Here is a 25,923-nt window from a genome sequence, read left to right as displayed (position 1 = left end):
AAGTAACTAAGAGAGCACAAGATATGGACAACTGACAACCTATTAATGGCAAATAAATGAACAGCTATGGCATTTAGGTAACAAGTATTGCACTTTTCCTGAGCATAAGAAAAATAAATTTCATTAATTGCCTTCTAAAGCAAAGCAGTAGAAACAGCTGGAAAATTGTTAGATCCAACCACTTCTACAGCAACGAGGAATACAAAAATTGGTTACTTGATAGAGGACTGATACTTTGTTCAAAATACATGTAATGCACTTTTTCAATGCTCTCTCCTCTCTCACTGCAGATGGGTATAGTTAAGCACTTTGCCAATTTCAATACAATTGTACTCTAAAGTATGGGTACATATCATATAATTTTTATTATATCTTTCCTCTGAAAGATTTCATAGCTGCAATATTTTTTCTAAACAAATGTAAATCTGGGAATCAAGCACACATTTTGTGTATGTGGATAACTGGTACCAGGTAGATAGTTTGGCAGTGATGACTCTAATCACACTCAGCATTTGAGGTAAAAAATAGTAAAAACAGCCAGACACGAAAACTCGGCTTGTTTAAAATATATTGATTGTCAAAGTATATCATGCACGTGAAAATTTATGACCAGTTGCATGGACTCGTCTGGTTCATGACTCACGCATACTTTTTGCCCATCTCACATTTGGGCTCATCAGTTACTCAGTATATCTTGCTTCTCGAACAGACCATAATTTTGGTCTAAACCGAAAACATTCTTTTTTCTAACACGTACGTATTAAAGCGAAGTATGAAGATGTACTTGATTCCTCATTACTGTTACTTGGACTGAATCTGTTGAATGCAGCAGGCCTATTGCTGTCGATGCTGTGGCTAAATTGTCACTTATTGGTTTCTACAAAACTTACAACCACTAAACAAACAATTATCAAGGTAACCGTCTAGTCATTAGTTGGGGCACAGTAAACGACTTCTTGCAAGCAATCTACGTGATAAATTGTACTAGTTACAGAAACTGGAGAATCACTATTCAACCTCTACTCTTTAATGTGTCAAAAAGAGATCCCACAAAAAAAAAGTAAACTTATATGTTTAACTGTAACAGCCTCGAACTGCAATTTATAAGTGTCTTAGTCTCTTCGTTCGATAGCTGTACAAGAGCAGATGCGTAAACGTTCTAATAACCGAGACTGGGGCACAATTATGAAGAAAACACTCTGAGTCAAGAATGCGCTATATAAAACCCTTCATGTCTACCAAAATTAATGAACTTCCACGTATGCTAGAGAAATTAGACTGTCATAGCTCTTTCTCTGCACTTCTAACACAAATAGCTTTACCTTAGTTTGACAACAACTCACTGCCACGCCTCTCTAGTCACAATCGCAGCCCACCTATCCTCAACCTTTCCCATATTTGGATACGTGAATGCTAACCGTTAAAATCTTTGCAGGTTTCGGTAATCTTTGAGTTCGTTGTTATGACTGAGGTAGAAGATCTTTGAGACCCGCGGAGGGTGTGCTGTTGAAGGGTAAATAACAGCTGTGACAGACATCGTCAGGATGAGAGTGATGTGAGGAGCGCAACTGCGGAATACAATTCGTATTGTTCATACACTTAGTTACTGAGAAAAATTTTCCTTCCGATGATTAGCGACATAGTCGTCAATTTTTGGCTTTCAGTGTCCCTACTACTTTGAATCACAAGCGGGAAATTAAATAATGAGCAGCTGCTGTACTGCTATTTGAAGTATTGGTATGTAAGTGTACCGTGTATTTATTTATTTATTTATTTTCTCAAGAAAATATAAAACAACAGTATCACATGTAAGAATGTGACCAGCTGTTCGTCACCGTTAATGTTATTGTGTGTATCAAATGGAGTGAAGAGTTGCTCCCATTGATTGTTTATTTTCTCGCTGAAGCTGTTTAGGCTCACATGTTTATGGAATGACCTAAGACATCGTTCTTTAAAAACATTAAAAATGAGTGAAAGATACGTGTTCTACTCGTAGTAATGTTGTTTTATTCTATAGGATGTCATACATCGACATAGTGCTTGTCACAGGTTTGTTTTATCAATTCGTACAAGAGTGTTGTAGGTGTAAAGGGATACTTGCTGCCGCTAGTTACGGCATGTTGTTATCCGTGTCCGATGTTTTGAGACTTACACATGTATTGCGTCCGAAACACAAATGACATCATTACCTGACTGACAACATGAGTTTAACAGGCAGGCAACGACGACTTAGTTTTGAGACTTTGGATATTCATTAGCAGCTCAATGTGTAAGGATGGTACGCGTAACAATTTCAAATTTACAACTTTTACGGATTTTGTACACGGTACATGCAGCTACCCAATACTCTGCTACCCACCGGCGGCATGTTACCTTCATCCCGGATCCCCTCATTAACTGACAAATACATAGGCCTATTCGAATGTAAAGTTGCGTTAAAGATTTAGATAAATATTAGGCCTAGTTGAGCTTTATTAAATGTGGTGTGGTGTTTGTTTGCTTTTCTTAGTGTTGTTCACAGGCTCAGATATTCGAAGTTTGCGTTGCAAATCTTTTCAGTCCTGGGAGATTTTTCTGTCAATTACTACATGCTTTATGTCTGGCAGGAAGCTGCACATCTAGAAGAAAAAAGAAAAAAATGTTAAGACGTTACATAGTATGTAATGCACGTTAAATAGGTCATTTTGATGCCTAAAATGTTTATTTGCTAGATGCCAATTGAAAAAAGGTTGTAAGTCTCCCTAAAAGTGCCTTAGTGAAGTAGTTCAAAATTATAGGAGGGTAAGAGCTTTCCTCTGATATGACCATGCCAAGTAAAGCATCGTGAAGTTTGAACCAGCTTTGAGGTTGATGACAGCTTTAGCTTTTAATGTACTCATGGTTGGTCCAGTGGTTTCATTCTGGTTAACTTTCACTGCACAACAACAAAGTGTTCTGCGTTTGTTTTAAAATGTTTAGGCCATATTGCTGTTCTGATTTTTAATAATCAGTCTCGTGTGAATGCTTGATTATTCAAAGAGCAATCAGCAAGTCATCTATGTGTTTATAGGCATGAAGCTTATCTTGTAGTTTTTGTGTTGGCAAAAGGAACAGCTTGTAATATTTTGTAGTGAGACATTCCTCATACAGATAGGTGTAACAGAATGAAATTTTCACTCTGTCGCAGAGTGTTTGCTTATACGAAACATTTCGGATATGTGGAACTTTTGTGGTTTTGGTAATCACTCAAATTATAGAGTTCAGTTTTTATTGGATGCAGGTGACAGTCATCTATGTGCAAACACAGTAAAAAGGACAACCAGTATGACTATCTGGGTTTTGCTGGCTCTTAGGAACAGCCCATTAGGGTTGGTCAATTTTTCCAGAAATGATTCATCTTTGTTGTTAAAGAATGTTGTATGGATACAATTGAAGAATGGCATTCATTGTTTGGTGAGAACAGTTCGTGTTGTAATGTACTTAACTTACCCAAATTGAGAGGTTTGTACTATCCTCTATTACATCCCAAGCTTTTGGCACTCATTTGAATGCCGTGGTTCTTCTCTCATGAAATACACACGTACAATAGACCATATTTACTACCTGTGAGAGAACACTAGACCAACGTTTGTAGCTTTTCATTACAAGAATTTTTTCCATCCTTTGTAGTAGTTTGCCTGGATCTATATCTGTTTATTGTGCCTTTGAAAACAGTATTACTATTTTGTGAACATAAGGTTATGAATATGAAAAATTTGCAGACAACCTGTAACAACATCGTTGTCTCCAACCATCAATACAGAGATGAGGAGCTGCTGGGTTTGTTACCAATAGCTCTGATCAACACACAAGCATTACTGGGATGCTTTTCGAACTCTAATGGGAATCTCTGGAGGTAAAACAACATTCTTTTCGAGGAGTGCTGTTGAAGAAATTTAGAGAACCAGCAACTGAAGCTGTCTGTAGAGCAATCAGAAATACAGAAGCATCCGATTCCACACATCTGCTTTGACCCATCACGTCACAAATATGGCTTAAACAACCATACACCATGACTCCAATATGGCGCCTATGACTTCATTACATAAAAATGACAACAAATACGAAAATCCATCGAAAAACCAACACACACACACACACACACACACACAGTCCACAAAAAACCTAATGACACTAACGTAACAAGCATGGAAAATCGCGGGTTTTTTGGTGGGGACAAAGTAAATATAAACAAATTTAGACACACACCACCATACCAAACCACACAAAACGACGAAAAACCAACAACACAAAACTCCCCACATTGAACTAAACACAATATCCTCTGGAATCGGACACTTCCCTTAACCTATATAGCTCAACAGCATCTCCCGATCCCTCAAATTGGAATCAAACATTGCCCTTGACCGATATAGCTGAACAGCAACTCCCAATACCGGAACACCCACAGCCACAGATTGGAATCGAACGCTTCCCTTGACCTATATAGCTCAAAAGCAACTCCCGTTACTGGAACACCCACAGCCACAACCACACATTGTAATGGAACACTTCCCTTGACCCCAGCACATAACCGATACGCTAAGAACAAGAAAAATGAAAACTTACTCCCAAACCAACCCTCCTTCACCCCAAAATAAAATACTCGTAAACAAAAACCAAACGCAAAATAAAAAAATCTCAATCACACACTACAACTCGACAAAAACTGCAACAAAATAGATCCTGCACAACTAAATCACAAACCAACACACTTCCCCCCCCCCTTTCACAAACAGTACCAACAACTAAACCCCCCCCCCGCCCCTCCCCTCGAGCTGCAGCCACCCACCCACCCAAACCACCCTATCTAACCACCTTCGGCCTGTACATCTTACTAATAGTCCTTAAAAAACACCCGAAGAAGACAATAGCGCTCAGGGACGCTCTTCCGCCATCAGTACTCGTCTAAATGAAACTGAAGGTTAGAAGAGTGTCTCGTCACCCTCCCAAGAACTGACTTAACAGCCCCCCACATCCCCTCTATAGTATTCGTACAAGCCCCCGTCTCATAATTTTTTAACTCTACACCATGGTTAACAACAAATGATTGTACCCCCTCTCACCCAACCACCTATAAGAAGAAAAAATATTGGAAACTGTAGTGGAACCTTGTTCTATAAACTCCTCAATTAACCCCACTAATTCCGCCTTAGACTGCCCCTCCACAACCCGAAAATCACATTCCAAACACCCACCCCCCGGTACAACAGCCTCCCACACCCAGAGACCAACTACAGACTTACCCCCTCCCATACTTACTGCGATTCATCCACCTCCACCACAACCCCAGGCCCATCCAACTTACCCATGTACTCAATAAACTCAGAACATACTTCACAGCAAAACATAAATCAGTGAAGCACACTCCTCTCACTCACGCCAGTCTCGTGCACGCAAAAACTTTGAGAGGATCTACAACAAAAGTAATACGTCAACAACACAATCTCTCGCATACCCAACCTAGACTTCTCGAACCAGGAACCGCAATGTATGGAGCGCCATATGTTAGCCCAACGGCACCGTCCTTGGTCCGAGACGCCAGAACTGTTTCCAATGTCATTTCATTCCGACAGACAGCGCACTCAACCACCTCCGCAATCGACCAAAAAGCTGTAGAAATTTGATCAGCTCCAACTGAGTCACGCCCATCATAGCATGGAGTTGCACACTATTTATTTTATCGGTCATATCCATACCTAAAAAGAGCAGCAACAATTTAATTTACTCTAATTAACACATGACTTACAGTGAACAGCACTACAATAACTTTCACGCAAAGACACTAAATCGTTAACTCCGTGAAACCAATTCCGCTCCAAACACAGCCACAACCAGAACCAGCCACTAGAATCAGTAACGCCAAACTGAACCCAATACACCACACAACACAAAACCCCTAAACATACCACCAGAGGGTACCACGAACCGCAACACAGTGACACCTACAAACATGCCACACTCACAAACCAAACTCCGCGCCGTCATGACGTCACACACAACAACAGCCTTACGTCATGGGTCAAAGCCGATGGGTGGGATCGGACGCTTCAGTCGACCATTTGACTGCCACCATAATGCATTTTGCATAAGGACCATGAACGTAAGATAAGAGAAATTAGGGCTTCTACAGAGGCAGTTAGGCAGTCGTTTTTCCCTTTACCTACTCTATTTCCAAGTGGAATAGGAAAGGAAGTTACTGGTAGTGGTATGTGCTTCCCCCATGCTCTGTATGATGGCTTGCTGAGTACGTATGTAGATTTGGGTGTACATTAACAAGTACTGCTCTGTATTTTGGGAATTGGCAGCATCTATGAGTTGTTTCAGATTTTTACTTTTGAAGACACTCCCAACTCTTCCAGTTGATCAGGTCAAAATTTTGCATAAATGTTAAGAAGATATTGCTGCACAAGTTTCTGAGCACCCTAAACAGCTCCACTAAGATATAGTTGTATATGTGACCATGAGGAGGATATTGGGAAGAAGTTGGATGCACTAAGTAACTGTTGTAAAATAAAATGGAATTATATAGAATGGCATGAGAGATATAGTACTGATGTTGGTGGACATGTATCTAGTGATTTTTTTCACTAACACTGAAGTTCCAGTGCAACAGGATAGTTACTATTGTAGGCAGTTGGGAGTATTTGATCCACTAGTAGCAAAACATGTAGTTTTATCTCTCAAGTTTTCTCAGCTCAATCAATTAATGCTTCTAGATGCATAAAATGGAAACTACTTGGCAGAACAGCTGGAAGCACACCATTAAGCATATAATTGTTCTTTCTACACTTGCAAACTGGATTCAGCACCATCTGCAGCTCTAGACTCTACACCTAGTCACAGTATGCTCTCCATGAACAAATTCCTTTTTGTTCTTATTAATTTTATCTGTATGACAGGCTAACTTGTGGAGGGAAAACATTTTCATGCTACATAATACCACCTTGAGTAGCTTCTGAAGTTCATCCAAGAAGGAGCAAGACTTTAAATTGCCACTTTGATATAACTGATTTGGTGAGTTTGATAAGGTATTGTACTCCATGAACTAAATTAGATAGGAAGCAGACAAAGGTGAATTCTATCTCAAATGATCAATAAATGTTCATTTTCTACTTTCAATGTACATTACTTTGATACATGAATAAGCATATTATGGCTGTGTCTGCAAAGAACAGCTTTATATATTAATAACCTGAATATGAATGCCACATTTCTGATTCAGTGATCTGAAATTATATCCTCATCTGATTAAATACGAGGTATTCAGTTAGTTATATTTCATGACTTGAAAATATTCACAAAAAATATTAATCTTCTAAAAATGCTAGCTTGACACTGAAAATTAAAAATTTGAAATATAAAAAAATCTGAATGATTGAGAAAATCTTGTTTGGATATACCGGTAACAAAAATAACCAACAAAAAATTCCTCATTAATCTCCTCAAAATGGAGAAAAAAGAATGGACTATAAATACAGTTGGTCTGCTTTAGTAATACCTATGACACTCTGCTCACAAAACTTCACGTCTACTCACATTAATGGCTTCATTTCATTACTTTCTTGCTTTTTATTTTTTAATGTTGATTGTCATAACTAAAGATGTAAGAAATGTTTTTTGACAGCAACATTTTTTTGATTGTTTCTGAAGTGTAATCCAGGGTGAGTATATGGTTAGATGAATGTGGGAAATCTTCCAATACTACCCTTAAACTGCCTGGTAGAATTGACGTATGCAGGGTAGGACTGAATCAAGGCACTTCTTATCTCTTCAGTTTGTCACATTATTGTGTGTCCATGCGAACTGGACTTCTGAATGCGTAGCTCTATGACCGCATGTGGCAAAGTGTTGCCCTTCAATGAGTATGAAAAGATCCCTATTGCTGGTCAAGACTTATTTTTGACCTTGAAATTTCACACCTTTTCTAGTGCAGCAATAGTGCTTTACTTTTCGACTGATCTGTGTGGCCCAGTAGATCAAGTACAATAATGGTTTTCTACAGAGTCCACTACAATTGCCCTACCATGTAAAACTAAATGTACAGTCAGCAAGCAATCAGGGGTCCTCTTCATACATAGACAAAGGATAAATTGCTGTTGCAAGCAACAATGGTTTAAAGACTGAAACTATTCCTATCCTCAGTGCTATGATTGGTGAGAAACCACTTGCTCTTTGGGGACTCCTTATGGCCTAAGTACATAAGGTGTATTCATCTCTACAGACACCTGTGTGCCAAACTATTGTTTAATCATCAAAGGATTGCCTTTTAGAAATGCATGTTATCTAAATCAGTGTTTTATATTAAGGTTAGAGCTGATAATTAATTGGCAAATACTGAACATATAGCTTGTGAAAGTCACAGACGGACCTGAATGCCGAGAGACAACAGTGGCCATCTGTGTATTAGTTGTGCTTGTGTGAAAGTGTATGTTTTTTCTCCATCTGATGAAGACCTTAACCTGATGGCCGAATATATTCAGTATCCTTTTTCACTATGCTTGTCCACCGAGCGAGGTGGCGCAGTGGTTAGCACATTGGACTCGCATTCGGGAGGACGACGGTTCAATCCCGCGTCCGGCCATCCTGATTTAGGTTTTCCATGATTTCCCTAAATCGCTCCAGGCAAATGCTGGGATGGTTCATCTGAAAGGGCACGGCCGACTTCCTTCCCTAATCCGATGAGACCAATGACCTCGCTGTTTGGTCTCTTCCCCCAAACAACCCAACCCACTATGCTTGTCTGCGACTCAGTGACCCCTGCACATGCTAAGTTGCATCATATGCTTCTTAATTTTATTATATTGAGGCCTTTGTAAGGTATTTTATTCACATGATGACCTCTGTTTTATTAGAGACTGACAGTTTAAAGAAAGGGATTTCCTTAGGTACTCCATTTTCAACAGTCATGTATTCACTATTAATTTTTTTAACTCTTTGACACTTAAACATTATATCCTAATTCTGTTACATTTGTTTTATGCCATGGATTTGGGCTGCTAGCAGCTGCTGAGTTACGCAAGTGATCTGCCTTGCCCTGTGCTGAATATTTAAAGATCATCAACAGTCAAAACTCATGCCACTTGAGTCTTATCACCACCAACACAAACTGAATATGAGAAATGTAAAATTTATTTGGATCATTAACGAAAATCTTTGAAGCTACTGTATAAATTGATTGTTGTTGTGGTCTACAGTCCAGAGACTAGTTTGATGCAGCTCTCCATGCTACTCTATCCTGTGCAAGCTCCTTCATCTCCCAGTACCTACTGCAACCTACATCCTTTTGAATCTGCTTAGTGTATTCATCTCTTGGTCTCCCTCTACGATTTTTACCCTCCACGCTGCCCTCCAGTACTAAATTGGTGATCCCTTGATGCCTCAGCACATGTCCTACCAACCGGTCCCTTCTTCTTGTCAAGTTGTGCTACAAACTCCTCTTCTCCCCAATTCTATTCAATACCTCCTCATTAGTTATGTGATCTACCCATCTAATCTTTAGCATTCTTTTGTAGCACCACATTTCAAAAGCTTCTATTCTCTTCTTGTCCAAACTGGTTATCATCCATGTTTCACTTCCATACATGGCTACACTCCATACAAATACTTTCAGAAATGACTTCCTGACACTTAAATCTATATTCAATGTTAACAAATTTCTCTTCTTCAGAAACGCTTTCCTTGCCATTGCCAGTCTACATTTTATATCCTCTCTACTTCGACCATCATCAGTTATTTTGCTCCCCAAATAGCAAAACTCCTTTACTACTTTAAGTGTCTCATTTCCTAATCTAATACCCTCAACATCACCTGACTTAATTCGACTACATTCCATTATCCTCGTTTTGCTTTTGTTGATGTTCATCTTATATCCTCCCTTCAAGACACCATCCATTCCGTTCAACTGCTCTTCCAAGTCCTTTGCCGTCTCTGACAGAATTACAATGTCATCGGCGAACCTCAAAGTTTTTATTTCTTCTCCATGGATTCTAATACCTACTCCGAATTTTTCTTTTGTTTCCTTTACTGCTTGCTCAATATACAGATTGAATAACATCGGGGAGAGACTACAACCCTGTCTTACTCCCTTCCCTACCACTGCTTCCCTTTCATGTGTTGACAGATGTGAGAATTACCGAACAATCTGTTTAATAAGCCACAGTTGTAAAATACTAACACGAATTCTTTACAGACGAATGGAAAAACTAGTAGAAGCCGACCCCGGGGAAGATCAGTTTGGATTCCATAGAAATACTGGAACACGTGAGGCAATACTGACCTTACGACTTATCTTAGAAGAAAGATTAAGGAAAGGCAAACCTACATTTCTAGCGTTTGTAGACTTAGAGAAAGCTTTTGACAATGTTGACTGGAATACTCTCTTTCAAATTCTAAAGGTGGAAGGGGTAAAATACAGGGAGCGAAAGGCTGTTTACAATTTGTACAGAAACCAGATGGCAGTTGTACAGATTCCCATATGGAGGACATAATAGTAGGCATCCCTGGTGTAAAGAAGCAACTGAAGGAATTGAAAACAAATAAGTTGTCAGGTCCAAATGGAATACCAGTTCCATTTTACAGAGTATATGCTGTAGCATTGGCCCCTTATTTAGCTTGCATTTATCACAAATTAGTGCAAAGTCACGAATGATTGGAAAAAGCACGATAGACTCCCAGGTATAAGAAGGGTAAAATAATGGACAGGCGTCATTAACATTAGTTTACTGCAGAGTTTTTTTACATATTTTAAATTCAAATATCATAAATTTCCTCGAGACAGAGAAGCTTCTGTTCACATATCAGCATGGATTTAGGAAGCATTGCTCATGCAAAACTCAACTTGTCCTTTTCTCGCATGACATCCTACAAACTATTGATGAAGGGCAACAGTCATATTCCATATTCCTTGATTTCCAGAAAGCATTTGACATGGTGTCCCATTGCAGATTGTTAACAAAGGTATGAGCATATGGAATAGGCTCCTAGATGTGAGATTGGCTCAAAGACTTCTTATGTAATAGAACTCAGTATGTTTTCCTTGATGGCAAGTATTCATCAGAGACAAGGATATCGTCAGGAGACCAAGAGATGAGTACACTAAGCAGATTCAGAAGTATGTAGGCTGCAGTAAGTACTGGGAGATGAAGAAACTTGCACAGGATAGAGTAGCATGGGGGACTGGAATGCAGTGGTGGGTGAAGGAAGAGATGAAGATTCAGTAGGAAAATTTGGATTAGGAATAAGAAATGAGGGAGGTGAACAACTAATTAGCTTTTGCAAAAAAAATTCATTAGCAGTGGGTAACACATTATTTGAACACCACAAAAAGAGATATTACACATGGATATCAAATTTGAATAGGGAAAGATATCAGTTGGTCTACATCCTGATACAAAAAAGGTGTAGGAACTGTTTGAAGAATGCCAAAACTCATCCAGGAGTGGATATAAATTCAGACCACAACCTAGTAGTGGGAGAAATACCAGTGAAGTTGAAAAAAAGTCTGGAGAGGTGAAGCGAAAGAAAAACTAAACATAGAAAGACTCAAAGAGGTAGGAAAGGCATCAGATTTGTAAAACAAATTTATGGAAAAATGGGAAAGAGGTAGTGTTGATGAAAGTGTTAATGACAGATTGATAAAAATGAGGGAAGGACTCATGGACTCTGCCAAAGAAGTAATAGGAATTAGAATATCTCAAAGTACCAGGAAAGAATGGATAACAGAAAACATGTTGAAAAGTGGAGAAAGTGGAAAAACATAGAAACTGAAAAAGGCAAAAGAGGCACAGGGAACTGAATAATGAATTAAGAAGAGAAACTGAAGCAAGGGAAATATGAATGAAACAAAATGCGACAAAATGGAGATAGAGGGGAAGTATGAAATGATATATAGACTGGCAAGTGAGATAGTTTCTGAATGTAAAAAAAAAAGAGGAATAATGTGGAAATAGCAAGAGCGGATGGCACTCTAGCAGAAAAATCACAGGAGGTTTTGAACAGATGGCAAAAATATATTGAATGTCTGTATAAAGAGGATGAACTACAAAGTGAAGTTAAGGTTGAAGAGGAGCAATATGTGCAGGAAGATGGAAAGGGATTCACTATCTTGGAAGCATAAGTAGAAAAGTTGCAGAAGGAGATGAAGGATGGGAAGGTATGTGGAATTCATGATTTGCCAGCAGAACTGTTGAAGAGTCTGGGAAACAAGGCAAGAAAAGAAATAGCCTACCTCTATAATGAGATATATGACAAAGAGGAATGGCCTTAGGACTCCCATGCAACAATTTTGATAGCAGTAGAGAAAAAGAGAAATACTAAAAAATGTGAAGAGCATAGGACCACCAGTCAATGTCTCATGCAGCTAAAGTGTTACTGAAAGTGTTGAATAGAAGGCTATATGGCAAGCTGGATAGAGGAATTGCAGAGGAGCAGTTCAGATTTAGAAGAGGAAAAGAAGCAAGAGATGCTATTGGCCTGTTAAGAACAATAGGGGAAGGATATATGGAAAAATGTAGAGAAATCTTTGCTGTTTTTATTGATTTAGAAAAGGCTTTTGACAGAGTTCAGTGGAGCAAGCTGGTGGATATTTTGAAGAGGAAAGGAGTGGACTGGAAAGAGAGACTACTGATACAGAATCTGTATTTACACCAGAAAGTAAGGATAAGGATTGGAAATGAAATGTCAGAAGGAAGCAGCATTGGATGAGGTGTTATACAAGTTTGTTGCCTTTCCCCATTGTTGTTTAATGCATACCTTGAAGAGATTATTGCAAAAGGCTTAGATGGGAAAAGAGGAATATGTATTGGTTGGAAGAGAATAGAATGTATAAGATTTGCTGATGACATGGTATTAGTGGCAGAAAGTGAGCGGACAGTGAATAACATGCTGAATGATCTGAATGAAGCTTATGTGGAATATGGGATGCAAATAAATACAGCAAAAACAAAGAGTATGGTCGCCAGTACAAGACACAGACTGTCCAACATTAAAATAGGACAATCTACCATTAGCCAAGTAAGTGCATTTAAATATCGTGGAAGCACAATAACTGAAGACTTGAGATGTCACCAGGAGGTGAAAACTCGAATTGCCATAGCAAAGGAGGCATTCAACAGAAAGAGGAGACTCTTGTGTGGCAAATTAGATAAGGGTCTAAGGAAAAGTCTTGGTAAATGTTTTGTCTGGAGTGTGGCACTATATGGGGCAGAAACATAGATGCTGAGACAAGAGGATGAAAAAAGGTTAGAAGCATTTGAGATGTGGGTGTGGAGGAGAATGGAGAGAATAAGCTGGATGGAAAGAGTTAGTGATGGAAGAGTATTGGAAAGTGTTGGTGAGAGATGATGTCTGCTGAAGGTTGTTAGAGGAAGGAAAAAGAACTGGTTGGGACATTCATTGAGAATGGAGTGCTTGCTAGCAGATGCTTTGGAAGGATTGGTGTGTGGGAGAAGACTGAGAGGAAGAAGGAGATACAAGATGATAGACGACATAAAGGGAAGAGGAAATTACTCAGATCTGAAGAGGATAAAAGAAGACCGGACAGCCTGGAGAACTACCATGTGAAAATCTGCATTTTGGCAGAACACTTATGATGATGGTCAGTATGGCGACCCTTATTGCAGCTTCACTTGACTTCGCAAAGGTGTGACGCTAGCCAGTAGTTGTGAGCCTAATAAGAACACTGGACACAGGGGTGGCATTACATCATGTTATCGGATGAGGCCTGAGTAAATTTGAGCAACATGAAGGTGGTTTCCATGTGGGAAGATTGTGATGACAAACATTGCCAGACAGCATGATATGCAATTGGGTACTCAACACTAATCATCTCAGGTTCACATAGTCCTTATGGACATTCTGATGTGTTAAGGCCAGTTGCTATGCCTTACCTTCAAGGTATCTGTGACATTACTTTCCAACGAAATAAAACGAGATTGAAACACCTTGATATGGACTGTGTTCGACTGTTGCCCTGGCTAGGGCATTCTCCAGATCTTTCATCTGTTGAAAATGTCTGGTCGTGGGTTACTGAGCAACAAGCCCATTAATAGTTTGCAGGCAAACATCAGCACACAGCTACAATAGTTTACTGTTGAACATCTATGAGCATTAAAAACCTAACCACACAGTTCTTGCAGAATAATACAGTACATGTGACACTATTGAACCAATACTGTCATTGTTTTAAAACACAGCCTATTTGTGTAACACTTATTTCACGGATAATGCATTGTTGTTGATCTAACCAGTACAGGTTTCTCATCTGAAAATCATCTGTGGACTGACTGATTCAAGACCAAAAATCAGGGCTTTATATACCCTCACAATAACAGGTACGAAACTATACATTGTTTGATGTTTAATTTACAGAAATTACAATTAAAACATAACTCATTGAATTAACGGAATGTATAGAAAAGCTCCTTCGTTTTGACAGTTTCTTCTAGAACAAGGGTTAGGTCAAATTATTTGTTTAAATGATGAAATTAACAGATGTAGTTATACAAACAATACTTGTGATAAACCTGGTAATTATTTTGGAATTATTTAAGGGCTGGCTTTGCTGATATGTTTTCAAATAGAGCCAAATGAATACTTTAAGAATCCTAGTAGTGTTTCTTCCAGACGTTTATAATTAGTACAGAATTTATATCTGTTTATAAGTCAACAATAGAATCTAAGTCATGAAACAATTACTGATTTCATTAACAACAAAAGATATTAACTAGGAATACTCAAAATAAATTAGAAAATCAATTACATTCACAACACTAAGCCCAAAATTAGATCTGTCGCTATATTCTTTAAGACTGAGGGCCAACCTTTCTCTTTTATGGAAATGCAGATTATACTCATGTATGTTAATGCTAATTAGGCAAAAGATAAAAAGAAAATGACATTAATGAGGCAGAGGGCAAAACAAGAGAGGAGGTTAAAAGATTTCAGCTTGCTTTGTCACAGACTGATGAGTCTGACGTAGAGTTGAAGTGTGTAATGTCATACCTGTACCTGTCATCAAAGTTGTGTTTGATTTGATACCCAGCTGGGGAAGAGACATTGTTGAAGCCAGATGTGGCAGCTCCATGTACTAAATTTCACATATTGTGTGCCCCCAAATGTAATTATATATTCTTCCAATTAATGTAATCTTGTGTTATTTCTACTATACTGTATATTGATGGCAAGTAAAATTTATTATTTTCGACCTCCTTGATGTTGCCTCTCCATAATTATCCTCTGTGATGACATTTGTTGTGCTACTATGGCTGCATCAATCCATTCTCAATCCAAAGCTGAGAGTGACTCCATCAGACTCAGATTGACAGCCATTAATTAGCTTGTGCATGTTTGTATCCAGCTGCTGTCTGGTGTGATGTGTCCTATCTCACAGCAGGGCGAAGCTGGCAGGACTAAATAATCTCTTGGCCACATCAGTGTTAAAGTGGCAGCTCTAAACACCAAAATGTAGACTCCTCTTCTCTCCAGGGCAGCACAATAGGAAGGCTAGTGAGATTAATCAATTAGCCTTCGTAACCTGCAGCTTCCCCAGGTATTTGATGCTGTACCACAGTTCCACCCCATAGAGGTAAATGATATATGAATGCAAGTTGTTGCATTGATATGTACAGATAAAATTTTCTTGAGCTCCCAATCACACCAACTAGTTTAAAATCCATGAGCTTTTGGCTGAGTACTCCTTGACTGTTGTCAAGTGGTGACTGTCTTTTGGATGGTACAACCATCCTTATATAAGGTGTTTCAAACCCTTGAGGTCAACTTGAGACAGCTGATAGTGGATCCAAAACTGATAGTATTGTGTTATGGGGATACACAGCACACACCTTGTAATAGCAACCTAGCTCATAGTTATTGTTCAAAGCAGTGACTGCCAGTCCCAGTGCATGTATTGCAATGGCACATGCACTTTTGCCACATTCTCACAAAGATTCCAGGTGTCTGTTGTATGCTGGAATGGGCAGCAGGTGATAAGCAGCATACACCCCTGACCACCAGTCAGACATATCATACACAACTTAGCACATAGCACATGTGACGTGACTACTGCATGCTTCACACTGGGGCATTAACCTGCGCTGCTTGCAGACCACTGTTCATGCTGTCAGCTGTCCATTGCATCAGACAGCTTACGATGCATCCATGGTGAGATTTGTTACTGTGTACAGAGCATGACACACAGTCAGAGATGGAACATTACTTGTCACGAGAGTTGGTAAACAGGCATTTAATGTATGGGGTGGCAGGTTGTAGTGCCCATAAATAAGCTCCCCCTGTGGCCCCTGATGCTCTTTGCATCTCGTATCCAGCACGGTAGCCAGTCGGTTGTGGTGGGGCCACCATGTACTCTGTTGGTTGTAGCTCTGCCAACACAGGGATCGCTCTGCTGATACCTCTGCCGTTAACTCTTGATGTATGACATGGAGTAGATGCCCATCTCCCTGGGGCGTCGGGACTCCCAGAAATGGCCATCCTGCCAGGTGGCACCCGGGAGGGCCCGTGGTCGGAGTGGGTGGCATCAGGGCGGATGACATGCCATGAAGCGTAGTACATCATCTCTTGCTCATGGTCTGCCACCAGCAGTCTGTATGCGGGCAAAGTCTGACTTAAATGCTAAGAAATATGATGCCAAGTTGTTCCCCTCCCTGGCCCCACCATGGGAGGAACACCAGGCTAAGGCTGGCAGTGAAGCTTATTTGCCCTGGTACCTCGTATGTACAAGAGCTGATGGGGAATCTTTCATGACGATGAAGCCTCAGTTTTTTGTTGAACATTTAGAGGACAAGTTTGGGGAGGTGGAGGGGTTGTCCAAAATTTGGTCTGGGTCAGTCTTGATAAAAAAAGCATCCTCTGCCCAGTCACGGGCATTACTCGCTTGTGACAAGTTGGTGGATGTTTCTGTTACCATCACACCCCATAGGAGCTTAAATATGGTCCAGGGCATTATATTCCACAGGGACCTTCTTTTGCAGTCTGACGACGAGCTGCGCACCAATTTAGAGCAGCGAGGTGTTCACTTCTTCCGGCGCATCCATTGGGGTCTGAGGAATAATCAGGTTGCCGCCGGTGCCTTCATCTTGGCCTTCGAGGGTGACACATTGCCTGGGAAGTTCAAGGTGATGGTCTGCTGTTGTGACATCGAGCCATATATCGCTTCCTTGATGCGGTGCTTTAAGTTCGGCCATATGTCTTCCCGCTGTAATTCCAGCGTCACATGTCTAGTTTGTGGATGTCCATCGCATCCCAATACTCCATTTGTCCTGCCTCCCATCTGTGTCAACTGCAGAGAGCATAATTCATCTTGCTAGCCAGACTGCAGGATTTTACGGAAAGAGAGGAAAATCATGGAATAGAAATTGCTGGACCGACTGACCTAAACTGAGGCTAAGAGGAAATTTGAGCACCTACACCCTGTGGCTATGACCTCCTCTTACACCACCGCTACGAGAACAGTTGTCGCCCCATCAGTTCTTCGCATTCCTGTTGCCTCTCAGAACCAGAAGACTACACCTGCCCCCTTGATGGTGGGGGGGGGGGGCACTTCCCTCCCTGTTGCTCCCGCACCATCTACCTCGGGATCACTGCCTCCACAACCATTGGGGACACCAGTCCCCACTTCTCAGCTGGAGAAGTGTAAGTCTTCAACTCCTCTTGCTAGGAAGGGGTCCCTGGGTCACTCCCTTCCCAGGTTGCTGCTAGTGGGAAAGATGACACCCGCCAGTGGCTGAAGAGCCCAAAAGCAGCTGGTCGTAGGGCTTCACGCTCATCCTCAGCCTCATAGACTGTATCAGTGAAGTCCTCCCAGCCAGGGAAACCCAAGGAGCAGTGAGAGAAATCCAAAAATAAGGTCCCCAAGACCTAGGGAATTGTGGTGGCACCCACACTACCACTACCTACAAGCTCTGCGTTTGAGGGTGGGGTGGGGATTCTGGCATCTGCGGAGGACCTAGATCTTGCCAGACCCTCAGACACAGTGGGTATAGACTGCTGAGGAAAAAGTCGGTGGCAACAGGTGACCCTGAGGCGTAAACTGCGTCATTGAATGTTCTATCCCTTCCCAGTCTCACGATGACGTCACCCTCCAGTGGAATTGCGGTGGTTTTTTCCACTGCCTGGCTAAGCTACATCAACTGTTAAGCTTTACACCTGCTTTCTGCATTGACCTCCAGGAAACCTGGTTCCCGGCAATGTGGACCCCTGCCCTCCGCCCCTATAAGGGATATTACAGGAACCATAGTGACTATAATCAAGTGTCAGGTGGAGTTTGCATTTATGTCCTAAACTCAGTCTGTAGTGAAACTGTGCCCCATCAAACCCCTTTTAAAGCTGTGGCTGTCATAAGGACAACACTGGAAATAACTGTCTGCAATGTATATCTTCCTCCAGATGATGCAGTATTTCTGAATGTATTAACTGCCCTGATTGGTCAACTCCCTAAACCTTTCCTACTTTTGGGAGATTTTAACGCCCATAACCCCTTGTGGGGTGGCACCGTGCTTATTGGTCGAGGCAGAGATGTTGAAACTTTACTGTCTCAGTTCAACCTCTGCCTCTCAAATACTGGGGCTGCTACACATGTCAGTGTGGCTCGTGGTACCTACTCATCCACTGATTTACCAGTTTACAATCCAGGACTTTGCCCATCTATCCACTGGAAAGCACATGATGATCTGTGTGGTAGTGACCACTTCCCCATCTTCCTGTCATTGCCTCAGGATCAGGCCCATGGACGCCTGCCCAGATGGGCTTTAAACAAGGTGGACTGGGAAACTTTCACCTCTGCTGTCACCACTGTATCTCCCCCACATAGTAACATCGATGTGGTAGTTGAGCAGGTGGCTACAACAATTGTTTCTGTGGCAGAAAACGCGATCCCTCTTTTTTTTAGGGTGCCCCCGTCGAAAGGCGATCCCGTGGTGGTCACCAAAAATTGCTGAAGCAATTAAGGAGCATTGGTGAGCTCTACAGCGGCATAAGCAGCACCATTTCCTGGAGCACCCTATAGCCTTTAAACGGCTCCATGTCCGGGTTCGCCAACTTATCAAACAATGGAAACGGAGTATTGGTCGAGATATGTCTCGACCATTGGGTGCCATACGTCACCTTCCTAAGTCTGGGCAAAGATCAAACGTGTTTTCAGGTACCAGACCCCAACAGGTGTTCCCGGTGTTAACATAAATGTCGTATTATCTACTCATGCAAATGCGATTGCCGAGCACTTTGCCGAACACTGTGCTCGAGCCCCTGCATCGGAGAATTACCCCAGCCTTTTGCACTGTCAAACAGCAGCTGGAAGGGAAAGTCCTCTTGTTTACTACAAGCCACAGTGTATCCTATAACGCCCCATTTACAAAGTGGGAGCTCCTCAGTGCTCTTGCACGTTGCCCCAACACAGCTCCTGGCCAGATCGGATCCACAGTCAGATTATTAAACATCTCTCATCTGACTACAAGTGACTTCTTCTTGTCATCATCATCCGGATCTGGCGCGATGGTGCCTTTCCATCACAGTGGCGGGAGAGCACTTTCATTCTGGTACTCAAACCCGCTAAAAACCTGATTTATGTGGATTGCTATCGGCCCATCAGCCTCAACAACATTCTTCATAAGCTGCTGGAATGTATGGTGTGTTGGTGGTTGGGTTGGGTCCTGGAGTCACGTGGCCTACTGGCTCCCTGTCAGGGCGTCTTTTGCAAGGGCTGCTCTACCACTGATAATCTTGTGTCCCTCGAATTTGCCATCCGAATATCCTTTTCCAGATGCCAACACATGGTTGCCGTCTTTTTATTTACGAAAAGCGTACGACACCACCTGGCAACATCATATCCTTGCTGCATTATATGAGTGGAGTCTGCGAATCCCACTCTCGATTCTTATCCAAAATTTCCTGTTACTTCATACTTTCTGTGTCCAAGTTGGTGCCTCCCATTTTTTCCACCACATATCCAGGAGAATGGGGTCCCGCAAGGCTCTGTATTGTGTGTGTCTCTTATTTTTAGTGGCCATTAATGGTCTAGGATCAGCTGTAGGGCCGTCTGTCTCACCTTCTCTATTTGCAGACGACTTCTGTATTTCGTATTGCTCCACCAGTACTGGTGTTGCTGAGCAGCGCCTGCAGGAAGCCATCCACAAGGTGCAGTCATGGGCTGTAGCCCACGGTTTCCAGTTTTCAGCCACAAAGTTGTATGTTATGCACTTCTGTTGGCATCATACCATTCATTCAGAACCTGAACTTTACCTTAATGACGATCCACTCACTGTAGTGGAGACATATCGATTGTTAGGACTGGTTTTTGACACCCGTTTGATTTGGCTTCCTCACCTTCGTCAGCTAAGCAGAAGTGTTGGCGGCACCTTAATGCCCTCCGCTGCCTGAGCAACACCAACTGGGGTGCAGATTGCTCTATGCTGCTGCAGCTCTACAAAGCCCTTGTTCAATCCCGCCTTGACTATGGGAGTGTGGTTTATGGTTCGGCGGTGCCCACAGCACTTCATTTACTCAACGTAGTGCACCACTGTGGTCGTCACCTAGCAACACTAGGTTTTAGGATGAGTCCAGTGGCCAGCATCGTTGCAGAGGTTGGAGTCCCTCCATTGCAACTTATGCTTGCACAACTGCTCACCAGTTACGTTGCACACGTTTGTAGTTCTCCTGTGTATCCGAATCACCGTCTCCTTTTCCCACCCATGGCAGTTCATTTCCCGCAATGGTGGCCCAGGTCTGGGCTTCCAATTGCAGTTCATGTCGGATCCCTTGTTTCTGAACTGAAGTCCTTCCCTTTACCACCTATACTTGAGATCCATTCACGTACTCCTCTGTGGTGTACATCTGGTCCGCGGCTTCGCCTGGATCTTTCATATGGCCCTAAGGACTCTGTTAACCCCGCCGCTCTCCACTGCCACTTCCTCTTGATTCTTGACATGTATCAAGGCCACAAGTGGTTACACTGACGGCTCAATGGCTGATGCTCACGTTGGCTTCACATATGTCCATGGAGGACATAATGAACAGCATTCTTTGCCCAATGGCTGCAGTGTTTTCACGGCCTTGCAAGTGGCTATATCTTGTGCTCTTGAGCACATCCATTCATGCCCTGGGCAGTTGTTTCTTCTGTGTACTGACTCCATGAGCACCCTACAAGCCACTGACCTCTTCCTTTGGAGCGACCGTCCAGGAGTCCACTATGTCCTCGAACGGTCCAGTCGTTCAGTGGTGTTTGTCTGGACCCCAGGTCATGTCGGAATCCCAGGCAATGAACTTGCTGACAGGCTGGCCAAAGAGGCTACGTGGAAACCGCTTATGGAAATCGACTTCCCTGCAACTGACCTGCGTTCAGTACTACACCACAAGGTTTTGCAGCTTTGGGAGATGAAGTGGCATAACCTCAGCACACACAACAAACTCTCAAACTCTGTGCTATTAAGGAGACTATGAATGTGTGACAGTCCTCCGTGCGGGCCCCTCACAGGGACTTTGTGGTTCTCTGCTGGCTCCACATTTTCCACCCTTGGGTGACCCACAGCTACCTCCTGACTGTGATGACCCACCTCAGTGTCAGTGGCCCATTTCTTGGTGAGCTGTCCTCCTTTGGCTGCCCTGCGATGGACCCTTCAGTTAACGGACTCGTTGCCATTAATTTTAGCTGACAACACCTCATCGGCTAATTTAGTTTCACGTTTTATTCGTGATGGTGGGTTTTGTCATTCTATATCATTAGCGCATGTCCTTTGTCCTTTTGTGTTCTGCACTCTAAAGCATTTAGGGTGGCTCTTTTAATGTGTCGCAGAGTGGCAGGCTTTTCCTTTTTATTCTTGTGGTCGGCCAGCCGCGGTCATCTGCTCTTTTGTTTTTACCCCTTCTATCTGTTTCTTGCTTCTGTCTGTGGTTTTCATGTTTTGTCCGTAGTAGTGTTGGTTGTCATTCTTCTGGTTCTTCATTTCTCCAGTTGTTGTGCTGTATGTCTCCTTTCTTTTCTTCTTTCCATAGTGTACTTATTTTACTGGGAACAAGGCACCAATGACCTTGCAGTTTGGTCCCTTCCCCCCCTCCTTTAATCAACCAGCCAACCATAAATAAGCATGGATGTACAGAGAATGCTTTCCCAACAGGCATCATCCTAACTGGGAGAATATTATCTCCATGGATACCAACTTAGGAGAGATGGGGTTGTACATGAAACAGAGAGCTCTCCAAGGTTCCTACCAAAGACATGTCTCAACACCAGACTTTGAGGAGATGGTGTTGGATTGTCTTGCTGACCACCCAACAGTAAGCACCAATCAACTTGCACTTCGAAGGATCGTACTGGTGGAACCGATATTACACCCCTATTGTAGTGAACATGTGCAAACACTCGCATCAATGGATTCTGAGCATAGTATTCACTTCTGTCTATTGATTATCCACCATGATGCTGTGGTGCTGAACTGCATACAGTTTGTATTGTTCACGGATGAGGACTCACTCATTCGAAATGGTGTTTTCAAGAGACATGTCTGGAGTGAGGACTATATCCATACCACCCACATCGGTGACCACTAGCAATGATTCTCTGTCAATGAATGGGCGGGCATTGTCCAAGATCACCTAACAGGACCTTATTTGCTGCCTCTACATTTGACAGGTCCATGTTACCAGGTGTTCTTGTGAGATGTGCTGCCACAGTTCTTGGAGACTGTACCCCTTGTCCGTGAAAGGATGTGTTTTCGATATGACTGTGCACCAGCCCACTTTGATGTTAATGTCTGCAAGCACCTGGACAACACATACCCTCATCATTGGAATAGAAGGGGAAATCCTGTCCCATGGCCAGTGCAATCACCAGATCTATCGCCTCTGGACTTCTTTGCTTTGGTGTTACGTTGAGATGTTGCTGTATAAAACCCTCATAGAAATGGTTGAAGACCTGCTTGCTAGGGTCCAAGATACCTGTTCCTGGTACAAAATACATCAGGGATCTTTGACAGACTGCGGCAGACCTTCACGCCCCATTGCCATGCATGCACTGAGACTGACAGTCATCACTTTGTAATTGGTGAGTGTGCTCCATTGATTGTTATGTGGTGCACACTGTGTATACCTATAAAGCACTAAATATATATTTCTTATCAGTGGTTCCCTGTATCAATATAATTGGTTGTGGGTCTGCTATCACCTGTTTCTTTGGCTCAAAAGCTTTGAGACTTCATGTATAGCCATGCTGCCTTCTGTGAAGTCACTGATGCTTGCTCCAGCACAAGATAAGGTAATGTTTTCGTTACATGCCTGCCATAATCTTCCAATGCACGAAGGAAAATATTTTCACGAGATGGATGGCATCTCAATGGAGAGTCTGTTAGCTCCAGTTATAACCAACCTGTTCATGGAGCACTTGGAGGAAATTGCCCTGGACTAAGATCCTGCAAAGCCTAGCTGCTTTTACCATGACATCTATGACACATTCGCTGTCTGGTCTCATGGACATGCAAAGCTAGGAGAATTCGTGGACCACATCAACAACATCCATGACAATATGAAGTTCACAGTGGAGGTAGAGACAAATGGTGCCTCACTGTTCCTGAAGTCCTCGTCTGCCACAAGGAAAATGGATGTTAAGAAATATTCTGTTCTGAGTTCCTTGGTACACTGAGCAGAAGCAGTTTCAGATGCTGAAAACTTGCCAAGGGAACTGAACCACTTACAGAAAGCATTTAAGGAAAATGGCTACATCAACCACTAGATTTCGTAAGCCATCCTCTGGAAACAGGTAAGCATAATGACCCTGAGGAGAGCACAAAGAAGCTTGTATTTTTGCCGTTCTGTGCCTCAGTAACAGGAAAGAACGGGCAGCACTTAAAGAGGCGTAAAGTCAATTTGGTCTTCAGGGCTTCAGCAAAAAATTCAACAACTCATGAAGTCTCTGAAAGACAATGTACATCTCATAGTACACCTCAGAGTATATAAAATGCCATGTGGGTTTGGACAGCCAGTGGCTCCTTCTTCAGACAGAAGGGTTGAAAGGGAAGGAAGAGGGGTGAAGGAAGAGGACAGGAGAGGTCTAGGAAAAGGGGTAGATTTAGGGAAAGTCACCCAGAACCATGGGTTAGGGAAGATGCACCAGATGGGATGAGAAGGAAAGACTCTTTCTTGAGCCTGAGTCTTTCCTTTCTTGAGCCTGAGTCTTTCGTTCTCATCCCGTCCGGTAAGTTTCCCCTGACCTGTGGTTGTGGGTGACTTTCCCAAAATCTATCACTTTGCCTAGACCTCTCCAAACCTTTTCTTTCATCCCCTTCAACCTTTCTGCCTGAAGGAGGAGCCACTGGCTCCAAAAGATTGCCTAATTGTAATCTTCTTTTGTGTGTTTGTTCTACAGCTGCTTGGTGAGTAGATTTTTTATCTATCCAATTACATTATGTTGTCATAAACTGTTATGTGTTTATAATGTCTTTGGGAGTGATCACATTCACATTCATACAAACATCTAAAGCAGCAAGGAGATGTACCTCCCACTCACTCACCAGGCATACAAGTTAAGTGTATCGATAAGAGATTTCTATCATACGACACACATATTGTCATCAGTGTCATGCATGATGCACTAATTGTGTTCTACAGTGGAGGATTTGGTTGTCTTGTCACCTTGTCATCAAATGTTTACGGTTTCCTTTCGAGAACCACTTTCTTTTTGCTGCTAATAGAGTAGGTATGCAGAAACAACTTCCATTATATGTTCCTTCCTTACATTTCAGCATTTCAAACGAACGTTGCACCATGACTTGGACAAAAGTTTGAATACATTGAACAGATATATCAGTTACTGTATGGGCAATTCATTGTTTCACAGTTCAGTACATCATCTTCCTATTTTCATGCTCGATCTGTGTTCAGTTTTTGACAAGCTGTGCACTGGGTCATCTTAATACTAAATCTGAGGGGGTTGCATTGGGGAGTTCCCCCTGTAAGTAAGTGGTTATCATCATAGACCCAGTACAAGAGACTTTCAACTGCTGTCAACTAAGTCAGCTGGCATCTGCTGTGAAGAAATGTTACAAGAGAGGTGGTTTGTATCATTAGCGAATAATGCATGTATTGTTGAGGGTAGGTGTTCTGGTGGTCATTACTAAAGATAAGGAAGAGGAGGAGGCCTAAGGCTGAGCCCTGCAGCATTCCTGATGTAATTGGTGTTATATCTGAACAGCTTGTTCTCCCATCATGTGTTGTTTCTGTCCTCTGATTGATACAAGTGAGACCATTCGTTACAGACCCCTCTATACACCATAAGCATCCAGTCTGGATAGGAGCAGTGTGTGATTGATAGTGCTTTGCAACATTAATGTATTATTTGATATGGTGAATTTTTTCTTCAGTATAATTTAGTTCATTCATTCTTCAGTCTTTGTCAAAATTGAGTTATGGCCCAGTCCCTAATTAAATCAGTATTAGCTAGATTAAAAAATGCAGTAACTGAAAGGCTTGGCACAAGAATCAGACATTATAAAACGAGGTCACTAAAAGCTCAATTAAAAAAGTCAAATATAGAAAATGTGAGGATCATCTACATCAGTTGATAGAAACAATACTAATATAGAAATTAAAATGAATATAAGTTGGTTTGTGTTAGTTTATTTGTATGACTGTTAGAGTTCTTTTTCTTGTTTTGGTAAACAATTTGCTGTAGAATCACAGAGTAATGGGAGATCATTTGAATCTATGTCTTTAACATACTTCCCCTTATGTGTGCTGAGTTTTAACTCACTCCCATGTGAGTAACTTGCTGCATGGGAGAAGTAAAGAGTAGCTCATGCTTTATTTCAAAACAACATACAGTACACCTCATCAAGGTAATTGCACAGACACTTCATAACAGTCCATTGATATTTTATTCAATATATCCATATTATGATGTGATCA

At 41.9% G+C, this 25,923-nt stretch overlaps 2 protein-coding genes across 5 annotated transcripts in view; one reads left to right on the top strand and one right to left on the bottom strand.

Annotated features, from left to right (window-relative positions):
• The window catches only part of LOC126236345 (LIM and senescent cell antigen-like-containing domain protein 1), a 67,277-nt gene extending 65,878 nt beyond the window's left edge, over nt 1-1,399 (bottom strand). Inside the window, exon 1 of the mRNA XM_049945575.1 lies at nt 1,323-1,399. The gene's annotated coding sequence lies outside the window, so the exon portion shown is untranslated. The remainder of the gene's footprint in view (nt 1-1,322) is intronic.
• An 81-nt stretch (nt 1,400-1,480) lies between these two features.
• Nucleotides 1,481-25,923, top strand: part of LOC126236343 (protein brunelleschi) — a 253,243-nt gene continuing 228,800 nt past the window's right edge. Inside the window, exons 1-2 of one of the 4 annotated variants that reach the window (XM_049945572.1) lie at nt 1,481-1,737; nt 6,921-7,035. The gene's annotated coding sequence lies outside the window, so the exon portion shown is untranslated. Of the gene's footprint in view, nt 1,742-6,920; nt 7,036-25,923 lie in introns of all 4 variants that reach the window. The other 3 variants (XM_049945573.1, XM_049945571.1, XM_049945574.1) reach the window with 3 other exon arrangements.

This window comes from Schistocerca nitens, chromosome 2 (assembly GCF_023898315.1).
Source record: "Schistocerca nitens isolate TAMUIC-IGC-003100 chromosome 2, iqSchNite1.1, whole genome shotgun sequence".
NCBI classification, from domain to species: domain Eukaryota; kingdom Metazoa; phylum Arthropoda; class Insecta; order Orthoptera; family Acrididae; genus Schistocerca; species Schistocerca nitens.
Note: the sequence above shows the minus strand (reverse complement) of the source record. Positions and strands in the feature narration are given on the sequence as shown.